The following is a 9,215-nucleotide window of genomic DNA, read 5'->3' on the forward strand; positions in this document are numbered from 1 at the left end:
ATTATTTCGTTGTCGCCATGTGTTTTATTTGCTTGTTGGATTTCATCATCACATCATGCGCATTGCATCCGCACATTTTCTCAAACTTGCATCTGTTCGTAGTGCCGCTTCTCCTTTCATCTCAGTGTCCTTTTTCAGTCCGACCGGGATTTGCTTCCCTCTTGTCTGGCCACATAACCGCTTCGCACAACCTACACTCTTTGCTGCCTTGTCCGAAAACCTCTACCAAACCCGACCCGTACGGTCATCACCATTGGATTCGGATCATCTCCAAACATCCCTAAAATATCTCTGGTTCTTTATTTGACTCCAAGAAGCTATTTATTCTCAACCACCCGATTTTGATCAGATGACCCAAAATCTACCTCAAGCTAGCCTCTTCCTATAAATAGAACCCCAACCCTAAATTTTATCAATGTCCCATCCAGCCATCTCCGCCGCCGCCACTCCCACTGGTCGTCTCACACCTTGGGATCCCCCAGATCCACCTTCCGCACTGGGCCAACCACCTCATCCCCTCGATCCAACCAAGCCAGCCAACCACGCCTCCTCGTGAGCGTCGGTCTGGGCCGGTGGATGAAGATCCAATGAATCCCAGTGCCTTCATGTCGCATGCGCCTGTGCTCCCATGCATCCAGGCCAGAGGCCGCAACCTCCTCATCCCGATCCATGGGCGCCTCACCGGAGTGCAGCTGCCGCACCAGCAGCTCCGCATCGCCCTGCCTCGACGGCGACCTGCCAGACCAGGTCCTTTCCATGCCCCACCTCCCTTCTCTTTTCCTTTTCATCCTCCTGCCGCTACTCACTCCTGACCTATAACTCTCTGGTTCTTTGTAACAACAGTCGTCGCCGCCGGCCTGCTACCTCCACCGCCCGGATCCGTGCCTCCCCTGCCGCCAGGCTTCGTGTCTGCTACCGCTACCACACGTCGGCGCGCCGCCCTCATCCTCGCGTCGTTCCTACGCTTCCAGTGTCGCCGGCGTGCCAAGTCCTGCTGTGGCCAGTCCCCTGTTTCTCTGCTCGAACTGCTGCTAACTGCTTCGCTTCGAATTGCCCCTGCCTCATTTTCGCCAGATTGGATCGCCACCGTCGCCCCGAGTCCGTCGCCAGCCACCGCCATTGCCTCTGCTCCGCGCCCCTGCTGCCGTTGTCGCGCCCTGCTTCGTCTAAAGCCACTGCGCCAAGCCCCTGCCTGCTTCGCCTCCTTTCTTCGAGCACCGGACGACGAGCATGGGCATCGTCCAGCCTCGCCATCTCCGGCGCCCCGCTTGGGCCTCCTCTCCAAGGCCTCAAGGCCCGATGTGAGCATCCCCCCTGCGCCCTAGGCCAGATGTCACTTTCAACCTGTTCATTGTTTTTTCTGCCAGTGAATTTAGCTATTTATCCAGGGTTTGCGGTTTTATAGAAAAACCCTCATTATTGATGCATATAATTACTCAACAACCATGCATTGCATTAAAATGATTTAAACATGTAAAATTCATAGAACTTCATCTAGTTTCATAATATGCAATTCCCATCCATATTAGAAATGTTTAACTTGTTGTTTGAATTTAATTTGCTTAAATGACATGCTAAAATGGTTTATTTCATAACTAAATAACCGTAGCTCCGAATTAAGTAAACTTTATATGTAAATGGGGTAGAAAAATGCATAGATTAACTTGGTGCACTTTATTTTGATGTTTAACAACTTTAAAATATTATTTAGGGCAGAACAGTACAAAATTCATAAATTGCATATGAGGATTTTCCAGAATTGTTGTTTGTTCTTTTCGGCCTCATTTAAACTTGCCTAAATGTGTAGTTTACTTATGCTTCACTTATTGCCATGTTTAGCAACATTTAGTATTGTTGGGATATGGTGTTTCGTCAGTATGCAACTCGTTGCATATTGAGCTCCACTTAATTTGTAGTATTATTTGTAGCACTTTGCCATGCCATGAATCATTAAACCGGACATGCATCATACTTGATTGTGCATCATGCCATGTTCATGTGATGGTTGTTTTCTATGTTGTTTGCTTATTTATGATGTTGCTTCTTCTTGATAGTTGCGGTAACGTTGCGATTGTGAGGATTTGTTCGACTATGTTGGTTCGTCTACTTCATGGATTCGGTCTTCTTCCTAGCAGGATTTCCGGCAAGATGACCGTTACCCTAGATACCACTACTATCTTTGCTTTCTAGCTATCTCGGTGCTATCGCTATGTCGCGTCACCTACCACTTGTTATCAAGCCTCCCCAATTGCCATGATGCCGCCTCTAACCTTTTCCACCATCCTAGCAAACCATTGTTTGGCTATGTTACCCATGTGCTCAACCCCTCTTATTGCATTGCTAGTTGCAGGTTGTTCCATGTTGGGACTTGGATATCATGGGATATAACAATATCTCTTATTTAATTAATGTATCTATATATTGGTAAAGGGTGGAAGGCTCAGACTTTTGCCTAATGTTTTGCTCCACTCTTGCCGCCCTAGTTTCCGTCATACCGGTGTTATGTTCCTTGATTTTGCGTTCCTAACACGGTCGGGGTTTATGGGCCCCCCTTGACAGTTTGCTTTGAATAAAACACTCCCAGCAAGGCCCAACATTGGTTTTACCATTTTCCTAGTAACAGCTGAAACTTGCATAGGGACTTTCCGAGCCCCGAGGATAATTAATCAACAACCCGGGCCAGTGCTCCTCATGAGTGTTGGTCCAAACTAGAACAACTTGTGGCGCCACCTGGGACGGCTTGAGATGAGATACACACAGCTATGTAACACCCACGATGCGGCTATATCTCCAACGTGTCGGAGCACGACTTAGAGGCATAACCGCATAGTAGGCATGTCGCAAGAGGTGTAATCTTTACACATCCCATGTACTGAATAAGAAAGGGATAAAGAGTTGGCTTACAATCGCCACTTCACACAATACATAAATATCATACATTATCCAGAATACAATCAAGGTCCGACTACGGAACCAAAATAAAGAAAGACATCCCCAAATGCTAGATCCCCGATCGTCCCAACTGGGCTCCACTACTGATCACCAAGAAACAAAACAAAACAACGATCAAGATCTTCATCGAGCTCCCACTTGAGCTGGGTGCGTCACTTGCACTGGTATCATCGGCACCTGCAACTGTTTTGGAAGTATCTGTGAGTCACGGGGACTCACCAATCTCACACCCTCGCGATCAAGACTATTTAAGCTTAAAGGTAGGACAGGGTAGTGAGGTGGAGCTGCAGCAAGCACTAGCATATATGGTGGCTAACATACGCAAATGAGAGCGAGAAGAGAAGCAACTCAACGATTGTGAACTAGAAGTGATCCTGAAACTACCTACGTTCAAGCATAACACAAGAACTGTGTTCACTTCCCGGACTCTGCCGGAAAGAGACCATCATGGCTACACACGCGGTTGATTCATTTTAATTAAGTTAAGTGTCAACTTTTCTACAACCCGATATTAACAAATTCCCATCTGCCCATAACCGCGGGCACAGCTTTCAAAAGTTCAAAACCCTGCAGGGGTGTCCCAACTTAGCCCATCACAAGCTCTCACGGTCAACGAAGGATATTCCTTCTCCGAGGAAGACCCGATCAGACTCGGAATCCCGGTTACAAGACATTTCGGCAATGGTAAAACAAGACCAGCAAGACCGCCCGATGCACCGACATCCCGATAGGAGCTGCACATATCTCGTTCTCAGGGCAATACCAGATGAGACATCCTACGACTAAAATCAAACCTCAAGTTCCCCCGAGGTGGCCCCGTAGTCTACTTGGTTCAGACCAATACTTAGACAAGCACTGGCCCGGGGGGTGCTAAAATAAAGATGACCCTTGAGTCTGTAGAACCCAAGGGAAGGTGATAGGTTGTTAGGAAAATGTAAAACCAAGGTTGGGCCTTGCTGGAGGAGTTTTATTCAAAGCGAACTGCCAAGGGGTTCCCATAACACCCAACCGCGTAAGGAACACAAAATCAAGGAACATAACACCGGTATGACGGAAACTAGGGAGGCAAGAGTGGAAAAAACACCAGGCATAAGGCCGAGCCTTCCACCCTTTACCAAGTATATAGGTGCATTAAAGTAAACAAGATATAATAATGATAACCCAACAATAACCATGTTCCAACAAGGAACAAACTCCATCTTCACCTGCAACTAGCAACGATATAAGAGGGGCTGAGCAAAAGCGGTAACATAGCCAAACAACGGTTTGCTACGAAAGGTGGGTTAGAGGCTTGACATGGAAACATGGGGGTCATGATATAGGAAGTGGTAGGTATCGCGGCATAGCAATAGAACGAGCATCTAGCAAGCAAAGATAGAAGTGATTTCGAGGGTATGGTCATCTTGCCTCCAAAGTTCTCCTAGTTGACGAAAGCTTGATCCTCGTAAGCGTACTCAACGGGTTCCTCGTTCACGAACTCGTCTCCCGGCTCTACCCAAAGCAATAACACAAACAAAAGGACCAACAATCAATCAGGGTGCAATGCGCAAGCAACATGATGCAAAACATGGAATGGCATGCGGGATGTGATATGCAATGCATATGCGTGCTTCGGAAGGGAAAGATTGAACCAGGCCTCAACTTGGCAAACCAAGTGTGCCGCTGGAAAGATGAGATGATTTTGGTCGAAATCGATATAAAGATCACCGGAATCGGATGCACGGTTTGCAAATGGCAAGCAAAACAAGAATGGCACAATTCTGCGATTAACAGGATGATGCCAACTAGAAGGCAACAAGAAGCTAAGCTACTGCACTCCAACATAGAAACAAAGCACATGGCAGTGATCTACTCAAGATGCTTGACAAAAGATGAACACTGATCTATGGCTAAATCACACAAGAGCAGGTTCAAACAGGCATGGCAAAAGTGCAAAAGATATCAGCTTCACAGACATGGTGAAAATATCAACATGCCAGGAGTTAACATCAGGAAGCCATGTTTAGAGCAAGCAAATGACAAGCTACAGGAACAGAACATAGCAATACAAGGCATGTCATGAATCTACTCAAAGCATAGAATAAAAGTCCCTTACTGACCATGAGTCAAAAAGGATCAGAAGATATGATGGCACCCATGTAAACATAGCAAGATTTGTTAACAGATTCAGACATAGCAGAAAACTGAGCATGACATAAACAGAATTATGAAGGCATGTTTGCGAGCTCGATTCACTCCACACAAGGTATTGCATGACAAGATAAGCATAGCATCAGCAAGAAGACATGTTCATAAGGCTAACCATGGCAAGAACAAGTTTATAACATGCATGGATCAACTACAACATCCATGGCAAAATTGATTAACATGTAAACAATCTGTCAGGAACATTTTATAGCAAAAGTAGAGCGACATTAAGTCATGCTAGGGCACTCCATAATTGCAAACAGGGACATGGATGGATAGAGCCCAACCATATGTCCAAATCATCCTTACTGAAGATACTCAAAAGAAGCATGGATCTCACTGTAGCATCATGAATACATGGCATAAAAATAACAACAGATCAATGAATTAGTGAAATTCTAAGTCTCTGAAATCAGAAATATCACGAGAGCTACTTTGCATGCTTGTGCTAGTCACCACAAAGATCACAAAAATACATGGCATACACCCGTGTAAGGATGGCATGGCAGAGACCAAAACACATGTAGAGCTCATGCCCATATGCAGCACACAATAAATGTAGCAAAAATGACATGCTCATACTCTGCTAAGAATCAACACCTAACAATTTACAGCACTCTTGCATCAACGATTTGGGCATCAAGATGGACTCAAACAAGCATGTTACAATGGAACAAAATGAAGAGCACATCATGATGAACATTTTGATATCTCATGCACACAAAACAGAGCAATGGTCATGAAGTTATGATGCGTAAAACAGAGCAATAAAATGTGAGGGAAAAAGACTTAGAGATATTTTTACCCTGTGAAACAGATCTTGGGTTTGACCGCACGGGAAACGAGGCTCGCCGGAGTTGAGGCCGGAGAAGAGGAGGGAGACGGCCGAAGCTGGAGAGGGCGAAGGAGAGGTCGCCGGAGCTGGGGCGACGGGCGCCAGACGACAAGGGCAGGAGGCGGAGGCGGGGCACCGCGTGGTGTCGCGGCTCGCCGGAGCCTGGCAGCGAGGCGGTGGCGGTGGCCGGGCGACGAGGGCAGGCGATGGGCGGTGCGGGCGAAGCGCGGCGGGAGGACACGAGCGGCGGCGCCATGCTTCGCGGCGCTAGGCGGCAGAGCGAGCGGGGCACGCGGGCGAGCAGCGGCGGCGGGATCTGGGCCCGGTTCGGCCCAGCGCGGGTTGGATCTGGGCTCGGTGGGCCCGCACGTTGGGAGGCGTTCACCGGCGGCGGGGTTGGTGATGTGGCGCCCGCGGAGTGGAGGGAAGCGGTGGCGGGGTGACGTGGCGGCTCCTGGTTGGTCGGAGCGACGTGGAGGCGGACATGTCCGGCGGCGGAGGAAGAAACGTCCGGCGGCGCGTGGGGAGCGATGCTAGGGTTTCATCTACGTGAATTTTCGGAGGGGAGCGCCTATTTATAGGTAGAAGGAGGTGGGAGTGTCCAAATGAGGTGTAGTCTTCGACCACGCGATCATGAGCGAACGGCTGAGAGGATGGAGGGGGTTTGGAAGGGTTATTGGGCCGCTTTAGAGGGGTGTTGGGATGCAACACACACGAGGCCTTTACGGTTCCCCGGTTAACCGTTGGAGTATCAAACGGACTCCAAATGGCACGAAACTTGACAGGCGGTCTACCGATGGTGTACCAAGGCCGCTTGGCAAATCTTGGTCCATTAGGAGAATGGTTAACACCCTCTCACGAAAAGAGACAAAAGGGGAAGCCGGAGGATGTAGGAGTGCCGGATTGCAAAAGGGACAATGGGGAAAATGCTCGGATGCATGAGACGAACATGTATGCAAATGCGATGCACATGATGACATGATATGAAATGCATGACATGAACAAAATGCAAAACGAAAACAGAAACCCCACCACGAAGGAATCTCACAACACCTCTCCGGAAAAAGCAAGAGTTGGAGTTACAAATATGGAAAGTTGTATCCGGGGCATTACAACACTCCACCACTACGAGAGGATCTCGTCCGAAGATCTAGGATGGCACAAGAGGAAAAAGAAGAGGAAGATAAGAGGTAAAACTAAGTTGCTTCTTTGACAAACGAGTGAAACCAAAGAACCTTGAAAGGTTAAACCATTTTGAGAAAAGAATACAACGGAGATGATCGAAGTTGAAAATACTCCGTTAGCAAAGAGGAACAAGGAAGAACAAATTCGGACAACACTCCGGTTGAAAAGAGATGGGAGACTTGATAAGATGAAAAGAACTAGAGCAGAGGACACAACACTCCGGTTAAGTGGATAAGCACGAAAAGAACATGATCCTCACCATTCGAGATGATGAGAGAAAAGAGCAACATCACAATGCCTCCGGAAGAACTGAAAGAATGGAATGGAATGAATGGAGGGAAAACAAGATCTTGGGAGAGCACGCTTATAACAAATGCTAGAACGGAGTTGTTAGATTATCAACAATGAAAGGATAAGCTTGATATGGGTTTATAGAAGACATCTCAAAATTATGAGGTGACCACCTGCCACTCACAGAAAAGATTCGATTGGGGGCTAGAAAAAAAATTAGAAAGCTTCTTCCACCGAGGTGATAAGAAAACTTGGTTCATAGGTAGACATTACCAAGAGCAACATTCCCAATGAACGACTTTAGGTGAAATATGGCACAAGATAATCTCCATAAAGGTATCTTGAAGAACAATTGAAGAATGAAAAGAATCCTTGACGAACCACCATGTAGAGCCTCCATTAAGAACTCCGGTAATAAAAGAATGATAAAAAGAAGAGAAATTGAGAAGAACTGCGGGAGAAGCCTTGCAATGATTAGATGGAGCTTTGCAATGAAATAACCGAGAAAACTTGGCACAACGGGAGGAAAGAAAAGATGAAACAATAAAACCGATAATTTGATGAGCCTCTGGAATAAGGAATTGAATTTACTCGATGAAACAAGAATAAGAATTACATTATGCTTATCCTTCAGCAATTTCGATTGGTGACACACACGGATTTGGCATACTACTTATTCTCGTAGAAAGGATTAATATAGATATAGCGCAAACTTGGGAAGGTCTTCTGTGAACCACCGGTAGGACTGAAACAACGGATAAATTAATATGATAAGAAGGAAGAGAAATCTTGAACGAACCACTGTAAGAATTGAAAATGAACGAAGAAAAGATAAAGAAACACCGGGAATAATTATAAAAAGAACGAATAGATCACGAGCTGATTAGAGAATACTTGAGCGAAGGACCGGTAAGATTTGGAGAATGAGAGCTGAAGCTGAGAATGAATAAACCCAAAATGATGGTCTTCGGAGAATCAAACTGAAAAGACTCTTGAAATGCTCCGGATGGTTGAAAAGAATTCTCACAATCGAAAACAATTATGAGAGGATGGCAACAAGCTAGAATAACAGATCTTTGAGAGAAACGGACAAGATTTGGAGGAAAAACTCTTCTTCGGTCTTCAAATCCGAGAATGACAATGAGAAATACCACCATGAATTGTTGAGATACTCCGGGATGACGAATAGAAAGGTTAAGCCAACGGTGAACAGAATTTGACAGATCTTGGGGAAATACATATGGCTGATGATAAATCATTCTTACGTCAAACTTGAAGAAGAATTTGGGAGTAACTCCGGAACAAGAAGAGTTAGGTAAGATCCTGGGAAAGGACCTATGGGTTAGGGCGCACTCAAAAGATACACCATTGAAGAGATTGCTTGAAAAGAGAGATTGCACCAGTTGAATTAAATGGCTTGAATGAGATAACAATCTCGAAATAGCTTGAACGGATTGATAATGGAGACGCAAATCTACTGAGATATCTTCAGCACTCCGGAACAATGAATAGCAAGCGGGGAATGATTATGAGGTGTACCGGCATGAGAAAACGTTTGAACCCAGGGAAGGATATGATCGACAAAGCTTGACTTAAATACACCGGAGAAGAAAAAGTAACCAAGAATGGTTAACTTGAAGCTTCCTTAGTATCTTCCTGAGAATCACTGGATAAGAACATTGACGGAAAAGAATGGAGAGACTTCCCAACAATAAAAGGGTACTTGGATAAGAAATCAGAGTCCTTGAAGGAAAAGGGTGGGAGG

The sequence above is a fragment of the Triticum dicoccoides genome, chromosome 4A (assembly GCF_002162155.2).
Source record: "Triticum dicoccoides isolate Atlit2015 ecotype Zavitan chromosome 4A, WEW_v2.0, whole genome shotgun sequence".
NCBI lineage: Eukaryota > Viridiplantae > Streptophyta > Magnoliopsida > Poales > Poaceae > Triticum > Triticum dicoccoides.